Below are 11,724 nucleotides of genomic sequence, written 5' to 3'. Positions count from 1 at the left end.
TCAAATGCTATGTTTGAGTGTCAGTGATCACTTTCAGGCGCTAATGGTGCAACTGGGAACTCTTTCTTTTGTTTTATCAACTGGGAACTCGGAAAAGGGATGGGGTGAAGTCATGACGGAAAAGTCGGAGCCCGAGTTTCCGACATTGAATATGAAATTGGATGACCATTCGAAAGATTTTTCAGTCAGAGATCGTTTTTTCCCAATTGTTTCATGTAGGGAGGCCTCCTAATACGTCATATCCTGTTTGTGCGCGTGTGGAGGGTTGCTCTGTCTGGTTTGGACAGGGCCTGGCCTGCTGATGTAACCAAAGATATTTTATAAATAAACCAAGATAGACCACATCTTGTCGTTTCCAATGTGAACAAATTAGTCTTAGTGGGCAGAACAAGCAAGGAGGAGGGCAGAGCCAAGCATGCGCAAGCGATATCTTATTGGCGCGTTCTCGTAAACATCTGCGTATTTCCGTTAGGGAACGCCTACTCTGTAGTGCGCGTGTGAAATAACTCAATTCTTCTTTGCACTCCTTCTAAACAGCGCGATTTTTAAAAACTTTTGCAAATGTTGAAGTCTACAAAGCTTAGTCCGTTCTGTTCATAACATATTCTAGTTTTGGGAACAGAACTGTATTGAGATTAAATGTTTTATTGATGCTTTATGTCGGCCAAAATCCATCTCGTTCCATATTCTCCCATTGCCCGCCAGTGGGCTTCCTTTCACTACCATATTTGGTAGTGAGTGGAAACGTCAACCGGATGCTTCACATATATACATCCAGTGAAATATCTGTCTCCTTGTTCTATCTGTGATATAACTGAAGCACCAGCAATAACAAGGGACTGAAGGTAAAAGCAAATATTTTTTTATAACGTAAAAGGGAGATCAATAATACTTCAAATGAATAGATATAAACTGTTACTCAATCATAAAGATTTGTAATTAATTTAAAAGTTGACTAGTCGCAACTAACGTACAATTTCGTGAGTTCACGCGACCCATCCGTTTTACTATCTTGTTAGTAGGTAACTAACCTGCGACAACATGCCGCCGTTGTTGGAAGAAAAACAAGCTCAGCGGACATTCGTTGGTTGTTTTTTGGAGGCAGTGTGATCACTGGTAGAGGTCAATTAATTTTGTAAGCATCAGTCATTGGTAGCTAGGTACGCTTGCTAACAGTACTACAGTAGATGGCTAGCTAACCGGCCATTGTTCACAGCAGGTCTGACCGAGACACTCAGTTCGAAGTGTGTCAACGAAACATTATCCAGGTGTCATTGCTGTTCATTCACCCACACCTCCATGCAGTTGTCTCGTTTTATCTGTAAACAACATTATAACTGGGACAGGTGTAGATATCGACATAGCCGATTAAACTGAACTCCACGATTTATGATGAGTTGAGTCGGCTAATATCGACCCAGGGTCACTGCTCGACATAACGTTACTCTGAAAAGGCCTGGCATTTGAGGCTTGTCCGCTTCAGTGGAAGTAGCCCAATTTCTGTTTCATTCAGTAACGTTATTTAGCTAAGTTGTATCACCCAAAACATAGTTTTGCTTTTAAAAGTAGAAACCCACCTAGTCGATGCTGTTTCAAGTCTAACGGTTTTTGAATTTGTATCAATTCAAGTGGCTTACTAGTACCGAATTCCATTAACAAAAGTAAGCCATTAAATAGCCAACAGATTTACACTTGATAAGTTTAATAATAGATATGGAATTGACTGAGTGGAAGGGATCCATTGGATTGTATCTCTGCTAACAATACAGTTCAAACAGACACACCAGTCACTTATGTGTAATGCCTGGCCCCTCCCACTGTTAGTAGTTTTATTGTGCTGACAGATAAACATTGAACATTTGACGACTCTCCCATCACCCAATAGTATATGGTTAGATTGATGTAGCCTAGCCTGAAGCAGAACATGTTGTCCTTTGTATGTTTCTAGGCACTGATAATGCTGGTTCCCCCAAAAACTATCACTTATTTTAAATTAGTCTCTATTTTGAAAGTTGAGAACTTGATTGCTGACATGCAAAACATTTTGGGACTATATCAACAATGGACTAATAGGTTTTGGTTGGAGTTTTACTTTAAGAGATTTGGGACAGTAACCAAAGGTCGCTGGTTTGAATCCCCAAGGTTAAAAATCTGCCGATGTGCCCTTGAGCAAGGCACTTAACCCCAATTGTTTCTGGAAGTTGCTCTGGATCAGCTTGTCTGCAAAATGACTAAAATGTATAATGTTATGCTATTTCTGCCATCTTGCCACGATCATGGAGCTGGGAAGCAGAATGTTTAGGATCGCCACAGACGACTGGCCTATTAGTAGGTAGATGTAGGGAAAAGCTCATCCTCTAAAGCGGAACAACTTTGCTTGTGATTCCTTGAAATTCACACCGTGACATGATGACCTGCAATTTGAATTGTGCTTTGGTAGATGCTTGAGAGCATCAGCTGTTCCGGACAACTGTGTGATCACTGTCTCCGTAGCCGATGTAAGACCTTTTAAACAGGTCAACATTCACAAGGCCGCAGGGCCAGACTGATTACCAGGACGTGTATTCCGAGCATGCGCTGCCCAACTGGCAAGTGTGTTCACTGACATTTTCAACCTGTAACTGACTGAGTCTGTAATACCGACATGTTTCAAGCATACCATCCTCGTCCCTGTGCCCAAGAACACTAAGGTAACCTGCCTAAATGACTATGACTACCGACCCTTAGCACTCACGTCTGTAGCCATGAAGTGTTTTGAAAGGCTGGTCATTGCTCACATCAACACCATTATCCCAGAAACACTAGACTCATTTCAATTTGCATACCGCCCCAACAGATACACAGATGATGCGATCTCTTTTGCACTCCACACTGCCCTTTCCCACTTGGGCAAAAGGAACACCTATGTGAGAATCCTATTCCTTGATTACAGCTCAGCGTTTAACACCACCATAGTGCCCTCAAAGCTCATCAATAAGCTAAGGACCCTGGGACGAAACACCTCCCTCTGCAACTGGATCCTGGACTTCCTGATGGGCCGCAGGTGGTAAGGGTAGGAAACAACACATCCGCCACGCTGACCCTCAACACAGGGGCCCCTCAGGGGTGCGTGCTCAGTCCCCTCCTGTACTCCCTGTTCACTCATGACTGCATGACTTCAGCACCATCATTAAGTTTGCAGATGACACAACAGTGGTAGGCCAAATCACCGACAATGACGACACAGCCTATAGGAGGTCGTCCGAGACCTGACCATGTGGTGCTAGGACAATAACCTCTCCCTCAATGTGATCAAGACAAAGGAGATGATTGTGGACTACAGGAAAATGAGGACTGAGTACGCCCCCATTCTCATCGACGGGGCTGCAGTGGAGCCGGTCGAGAGTATCAAGTTCCTTGGTGTCTACATCACCAACAAACTATCATGATCCAAACACACTAAGACCGTCATGAAGAGGGCACAACAAAGCCTATTCCCCAGGAGACTGAAAAGATATGGCATGGGTCCTCAGATTCTCAAAAGGCTCTACAGCTGCACCATCGAGTGCATCCTGACTGGTTGCATCACTGCCTGGTATGGCAATTGCTCGGCCTCCGACCGCAAGGCACTACAGAGGGTCGTGCATATGGCCCAGTACATCACTGGTGTCAAGCTTCCTGCCATCCTGGACCTCCATACCAGGCTGTGTTAGAGGAAGGCCCAAAAAATTGTCCAAGACTCCAGCCACCCTAGTTATAGACAGTTTTCTCTGCTACCGCACGGCAAGCGGTTCCGGAGGGCCAAGTCTAGGTCCAAAAGGCTTCTTATCAGCTTCTATCCCCAAGCCATAAGACTGCTGAACAATTAATCAAATGGCTACCTAGACTAATTGCATTGTGTCTCCCCCTCTTTTATGCTGCTGCTGCTCTGTTTATTATCTATGCATAGTCACTTTAACTCTACCTACATATATAGCCTCGCTACTGTTATTTTACTATTTTTTTTGACAAATACAGTTTTATTTGACACTGCTGTGTTCAGGCATGTTGCCCATCCCTTGGATAGAGACACATCGCAAGTGCCATACCTGCTGAGAGCCTGTCTCATCTCTTTACCTGGCATCACCAGACTACCAGACCACTGCGCCACCCGGGAGGCCCTTATTATTATTTTATATATTTTTATACACAGTTGAAGGCGGAAGTTTACATACACCTTAGCAAAATATATTTAAACTCAGTTTTTCACAATTCCTGTCATTTAATCCTAGTAAAAATTCCTTGTCTTAGGCCAGTTAGGATAACCACTATTTTAAGAATGTTAAATATCAGAATAATAGTAAAGCGAATTATTTATTTCAGCTTTTATTTCTTTCATCACATTCCCAGTGGGTCAGAAGTTTACATACAATCAATTAGTATTTGGTTGCATTGCCTTTAACTTGGGTCCAACGTTTCGGATAGCCTTCCACAGGCTTCCCACAATAAGTTGGGTGAATTTGGGCCCATTCCTCCTGACAGAGCTGGTGTAACTGAGTCAGGTTTGTAGGCCTCCTTGCTCACACACACTTTTTCAGTTCTGCCCACAAATGTTCTATAGGATTGAGGTCAGGGCTTTCTGATGGCCACTCCAATACCTTGACTTTGTTGTCCTTAAGCCATTTTGCCACATCTTTGGAAGTATTCTTGGGGTAATTGTCCATTTGGATGACCCATTTGTGACCAAGCTTTAACTGATGACTTGAGATGTTGCTTCAATACAGCCACATAGTTTTCCACCCTCATGATTTCATCTATTTTGAAGTGCACCAGTCCCTCCTGCAGCAAAGTACCCCCACAACATGATGCTGCCACCCCCGTGATTCACGGTTGGGATGTTGTTCTTCGGCTTGCAAGCCTCCCCCTTTTTCTGCCAAACATAACGATGGTCATTATGGCCAAACAGTTCTATTTTTGTTTGATCAGACCAGATGACATTTCTCCAAAAAGTACGATCTTTGTCCCCATGTGCAGTTGCAAGCAATAGTCTGGCTTTTTAATGGCGGTTTTGGAGCAGTGGCTTCTTCCTTGCTGAGCGGCCTTTCAGGTTATGTCGATATAGGACTCGTTTTACTGTGGATATTGATGCTTTTGTACCTGTTTCCTCCAGCATCATCAAAAGGTCCTTTACTGTTGCTCTGAGATTGACTTGCACTTTTCGCACCAAAGTACGTTCATCTCTAGGAGACTGAGCGCGTCTCCTTCCTGAGCGGTATGACGGCTGCAATGTCCCATGGTGTTTATACTTGCGTACTACTGTTTGTACAGATGAACGCGGTACCTTCAGGCATTTGGAAATTGCTCCCAAGGATGAACCAGACTTGTGGAGGTCTATAATTTATTTTCTGATGTCTTGGTTGATTTCTTTTGATTTTCCCATGATGTCAAGCAAAGAGGCACTGAGTTTGAAGGTAGGCCTTGAAATGCATCCACAGGTACACCTCCAATTGACTCAAATGATGTCAATTAGCCTATCAGAAGCTTCTAAAGCCATGACATAATTTTCTGGAATTTTCCAAGCTGTTTAAAGGCACAGTCAACTTAGTGCATGTAAACTTCTGACCCACTGGAATTGTGATACAGTGAATTATAAGTGAAATAATCTGTCTGTAAACAATTGTTGTAAAAATTACTTGTGTCATGCACAAAGTAGATGTCCTAACCGACTTGCCAAAACTATAGTTTAACAAGAATTGTGTGGAGTGTTTGAAAAAACAAGTTTTAATGACTCCAACCTAAGTGTATGTAATCTTCCAACTTCAACTGTACCCTGACTCTGCGTGCAATGAATGCAAGAGAATTGACACAATTTCCCTAGGTAATATTGCCTGCTATTAGGACATTTCTTTTAACTAAGTATGCAGGTTTATTGTGTATTGATTTTCAGAAAGCCATTGATGTTTTTTTCACGAATGCGCTTTTGTTTAATCGAGTCAAGTTTTTTTTTTTATCACGTGTGCCGAATATAACAGCTGTACGGAGGGTACCTTACAGTGAAATGCTTACTTACAGGCTCTAACCAACAATGCAAAAAAATGTATTAGGTGAACAATAGGTTAGTATGAAATAAAAACAACAGTGAAAAATAACAGTAGCTAAGCTATATACAGTAGCTATTACAGTAGAGAGGCTACATGCAGGCACCGGTTAGTTGGGCTGATTGAGGTAGTATTTACATGTAGATATGTTTAAAGTGACTATGCATATATGATGAACAGATTAAAAGAGGGGGGGGGGACGACGACAACGCAAATAGTCCGGGTAGCCATTTGATTATCTGTTCAGGAGTCTTATGGCTTGGGGGTAATAACTGTTGAGAAGCCTTTATGCGGAAGTAGAGAGAACGGTCTATGACTGGGGTGGCTGGGGGTCTTTGACAATTTTTAGGGGCTTCCTCTGACACTGCCTGGTGTAGACGTCCTGGAAGGCAGGCTGCTTTGCCCCAGTGATGTACTGGGCCATACGCACTACCCTCTGTAGAAGCTTGCGGTCGGATGCCGAGCAATTGCCGTACCAGTCAGGATCCTCTCGGTGGTGCAGCTGTAGAACCTTTTGAGGATCTGAATACCCATGCCAAATCTTTTTAGTTTCCTGAGGGGGAATAGGCTTTGTTGTGCCCTCTTGACTACTCTCTTGGTGTACTTTGACCATTCTAGTTTGTTGGTGATGTGGACACCTAGGAACTTGAAGCTCTCAACCTGCTCCACTACGTCCCTGCCGATGAGAATGGGGGCGTGCTCGGTCCTCCTTTTCCTGTAGTCCACAATCATCTACTTAGTCTTGGTTACGTTGAGGGATAGGTTGTTATTCTGGCACCACCTTGCCAGGTCTCTTACCACCTCCTATGGGCTGTCTCGTCGTTGTCGGTGATCAGGCCTACCACTTTTATGTCGTCGGAAAACTTAATTATGGTGTTGGAGTCGTGCCTGGCCATGCAGTCGTGGGTGAACAGGGAGTACAGGAGGGGACTGAGCACGCACTCCTGGGGAGCTCCAGTGTTGAGGATCAGCGTGGCAGATGTGTTGCTACCTACTCTCACCACCTGGGGGTGGCCTGTCAGGAAGTCCAGGATCCAGTTGCAGAGGGATGTGTTTAGTCCCAGAATCCTTAGTACCGTCAAAGCTCATCACTAAGCTATGGTGTTGAACGCTGAGCTGTAGTCAATGAATAGCATTCTCACATAGGTGTTCCTTTTGTCCAGGTGGGAAAGGCCAGTGTGGAGTGCAATAGAGATTGCATCAGCTGTGGATCTGTTTGGGCGGTATGCAAATTGGAGTGGGTCTAGGGTTTCTGGGATAATGGTGTTGATGTGAGCCATTACCATCCTTTCAAAACACTTCATGGCTATGGACGTGAGTGTTACGCTCTCCGTCGGCTAAGGAGAGCGTGATCACACAGTTGTCCGGAACAGCTGATGCTCTCATGCATTCCTCAGTGTTGCTTGCCTTGAAGTGAGCATAGAAGTGATTTTTAGCTTGTCTGGTACGCTCGTGTCACTGGGTAGCTCGCGGCTGTGCTTCCCTTTGTAGTCTAATAGTTTGCACACCCTGCCACATAAGACAAGCGTCGGAGCCGGTGTAGTACGATTCAATCTTAGCCCTGTATTGTTTGCTTTGCCTGTTTGATGGTTTGTCGCAGGGCATAGCAGGATTTCTTATAAGCTTCCGTGTTAGAGTCCCATACCTTGAAAGCGGCAGCTCTACCCTTTAGCTCAGTGCCAATGTTGCCTGTAATCCATGGCTTCTGGTTGGGGTATGTACTAGAGGTCGACTGATTAATCGGAATGGCCGATTAATTGGGGCCGATTTGGGGCCGATTTCGAGTTTCCATGACAATCGGAAATCGGTATTTTTGGGCGCCGATTTTTTTTATTTATTTTATTTTTTTATATACCTTTTATTTAACTAGGCAAGTCAGTTAATAACACATTCTTATTTTCAATGACGGCCTAGGAACGGTGGGTTAACTGCCTTGTTCAGGGGCAGAACGACATATTTTCACCTTGTCGGCTCAGGGGACCAATCTTGCAACCGTACAGTTAACTAGTCCAACGCTCTAACCATTGCACTCCACGAGGAGCCTGCCTGTTATGCGAATGCAGTAGAAGCCAAGGTAAATTGCTAGCTAGCATTAAACTTATCTTATAAAAAAACTATCAATCAATCAATCATAATTACTAGTTATAACTACTAATCCAGTTTACCAGGCAATATTAACCAGGTGAAATTGTGTAATTTCTCTTGCGTTCATTGCACGCAGAGTCAGGGTATATGCAACAGTTTGGGCTGCCTGGCTCATTGCAAACTAATTTGCCAGAATTTTACATAATTATGACATAACATTGAAGGTTGTGCAATGTAACAAGAATATTTAGACTTAGGGATGCCACCCGTTAGATAAAATACCGAACGGTTCCATGTTTCACTGAAATACTAAACGTTTTCGATATGATAATTTCCGGATTCGACCATATTAATGACCAAAGGCTAGAATTTCTGTGTGTTGTTATGTTATATTAAGTCTGATTTGATAGCAGTCTGACTGAGCAGCAGCAGGCCCGTAATCATTCATTCAAATAGCACTGTCGGGCGTTTTGCCAGCAGCTCTTCGCAAGCACAGCGCTGTTAATGACTTCAAGCCTATCAGCCTAATGGCTGGTGTAACCAATGTGAAATGGCTAGCTAGTTAGCTGGGTATGCGCTAATACGGTTTCAAACGTCACTCGCTTATAGATTTGGAGTAGTTATTCCCCGCTGCAAGGGCTGTGGCTTTTGTGGAGCGATGGGTAACGCTGCTTCGAGTGTGGCTGTTGTCGATGTGTTCCTGGTTCGAGCCCAGGTAGGGGCGAGGAGAGGGACGGAAGCTATACTGTTACACTGGCAATACTATTGTGCCTATAAGAACATCCAATAGTCAAAGGTATATGAAATACAAATGGTATAGAGAGAAATAGTCCTATAAATACTATATTAACTACAACCTAAAACCTCTTACCTTGGAATATTGAAGTCTCATGTTAAAAGGAACTACCAACTTTCATATGTTCTCCTGTTCTGAGCAAGGAACTTAAAAGTTTTTTTACAATGGCACACATTTTTACATGGTACACATTTGTACATGGCGCATATTGGCACATATTACTTTCTTCTCCAACACTTTGTTTTTGCATTATTTAAACCAAATTGAACTTGTTTCATTATTTATTTGAGGCTACATTTATTTTACTGATGTATTGTTGTAATTATTACAAATAAATGTAAAAAAAATTGGCCGATTTAATCGGTATCAGCTTTTTTGGTCCTCCAATAATCGGTATTGGCGTTGAAAAATCATAATCGGTCGACCTCTAGTATGTACGTACAGTCTCTGTGGGGACGACGTCCTCAATGCACTTATTGATAAAGCCAGTGAATTGATATGGTGTACTCCTCAATGCCATCAGAACAATCCCGGAACATGTTCCGGTCTGTGTTAGCAAAACAGTCCTGTAGCTTAGCATCTGCTTCATCTGTCCTCTTTTTTTATAGATCGAGTCACTGGTGCTTCTTGCTTTCATTTTTGCTTGTCATCAGGAGGATAGAGTTGTGGTCGGATTTACCAAATGGAGGGAGAGCTTTGTACGTGTCTCTGTATGGCGTAAAGGTGGTCTAGAGTTTTTGTTTTTTTCCCTCTGTTTGCACATGTGACATTCTGGTAGAAATGAAGTAAAACAGATTTAAGTTTCCCTGCTTTAGAGTCTCCGGCCACTAGGAGCGCCGCCTCTGAGTGCTTTCCCCCATTTGGCAAAGTAGGCTGTGATTTGATGATAAATTAACATTCATCACATTGATTATATGCAACGCAGGACAAGCTTGTTAACTACACATGGTTGATGATATTACTAGGCTAACTTGTGAAGATTGATTTATTTTTTTATAAGATAAGTTTAACGCTAGCTAGCAATTTACCTTGGCTTTTTGCTGCACTCGCATAACAGGTGGTCAGCGTGCCACGCAGTTTCCTCGTGGAAGGCAATGTAATCGGCATCCAAAATTGCCGATTTGTTATGAAAACTTGAAATCGGCCATGTCGATTAATCGTTCGACCTCTAATCTGTCATCATTACTACTAATATCATGCCATTTTTCCTTTTGAAATAATGTCAGTTGGAAGTCGGAGTAATGGGTAAACAAACCAAAAAGAGGCTACCTCTCAAGCTAGCTGCAAAAGTTCTGGATTTGTTTCAGCCGCTAAGGTCATGATTGTTATACTGTTATAGACCTATATCCATCCTGCCCTGCCTTTCTAAAGTCTTTGAAAGCCAAGTTACTAAACAGATCACTGACCATTTCGAATCCCACCGTACCTTCTCCGCTGTGCAATCCGGTTTTCGAGCTGTTCACGGGTGCACCTCAGCTACACTCAAGGTACTAAACAATATCATAACCACCATCGATAAGAGACAATATTGTGCAGCTGTCTTCATTGACCTTGCCAAGGCTTTCAACTCTGTCAATCATCGTATTCTTATCGGCAGACTCAACAGCATTGGTTTCTCTAATGACTGCCTCGTCTGGTTCACCAACTACTTCTGACGGAGTTCACTGTGTCAAATCGGAGGGCCTGCTGTTCGGACCTCTGGCAGTCTCTATGCGGGTACCACAGGGTTCAATTCTCGGGCCGACTCTTTTCTCTGTTTATCAACGATGTCACTCTTGCTACGGTTGATTCCCTGACCCACCTCTATGCAGACAACAACATTCTGTATACTTCTGGCCCTTCTTGGAACACTGTGGTAACCAACCTCCAGACGAGCTTTAATGCCATACAACACTCCTCCCGTGGCCTCCAACTGCTCTTAAACGCTAGTAAAACCAAATGCATGCTTATCAACCGTTTGCTGCCCGCACCCGCCCACCCGACTAGTATCACTACTCTGGACGGTTCTGACTTAAAATATGTGGACAACTACAAATACCTAGGTGTCTGGCTAGACTGTAAACTCTCCTTCCAGACTCATATTAAACATCTCCAATCCAAATTTAAATCTGGAATCTGCTTCCTATTTCGCAACAAAGCATCCTTCACTCACGCCGCCAACTTACTATCCTACCGATCCTCAACTTCGGCGATGTCATCTACAAAATAGCTTCCAATACTCTGCATCCAGTTTGCTGAGTAGTCTATCACAGTGCCATCTGTTCTGTCACAAGTCCCTTATACCACCCACCACTGAGACCTGTATGCTCTAGTCGGCTGGCCCTCGCTACATATTCGTCGCCAGACCCACTGGCTCCAGGTCATCTATAAGTCTATGCTAGGTAAAGCTCCGCCTTATCTCAGCTCACTGGTCACGATAACACCCACCCGTAGCAAGCGCTCCAGCAGCTCTATCTCACTGGTCATCCCCAAAGCCAACACCTCCTTTGGCCGCCTTTCCTTCCCGTTCTCTGCTGCCAATGACTGGAACGAATTGAAAAAATCGCTGGGGACTTATATTTCCCTCACTAACTTTAAACATCAGCTAACCGATCGCTGCAGCTGTACATAGCCCATCTGTAAATAGCCCACCCAATCTACTTACCTCATCCCCATATTGTTTTTATTTACTGGTGTGCAAAAGAGCAGAAAAGTATCTCTGCTTGCACATCATCATCTGCTCATCTATCACTCCAGTGTTAATCTGCTAAATTGTAATTACTTTGCTACTATGGCCTATTTATTGCC

The 11,724-nt window shown here is 43.5% G+C and overlaps 1 protein-coding gene across 1 annotated transcript in view; it reads left to right on the top strand.

The window, feature by feature from the left end:
• Positions 1-759: 759 nt before the first annotated feature.
• LOC112267273 (RAC-beta serine/threonine-protein kinase) overlaps positions 760-11,724 on the top strand; it is a 29,822-nt gene continuing 18,857 nt past the window's right edge. Inside the window, exon 1 of the mRNA XM_042297598.1 lies at positions 760-845. The gene's annotated coding sequence lies outside the window, so the exon portion shown is untranslated. The remainder of the gene's footprint in view (positions 846-11,724) is intronic.

The sequence above is a fragment of the Oncorhynchus tshawytscha genome, linkage group LG14 (genome assembly GCF_018296145.1).
Source record: "Oncorhynchus tshawytscha isolate Ot180627B linkage group LG14, Otsh_v2.0, whole genome shotgun sequence".
NCBI lineage: Eukaryota > Metazoa > Chordata > Actinopteri > Salmoniformes > Salmonidae > Oncorhynchus > Oncorhynchus tshawytscha.
This window is presented reverse-complemented; position numbering and strand designations above follow the sequence as displayed.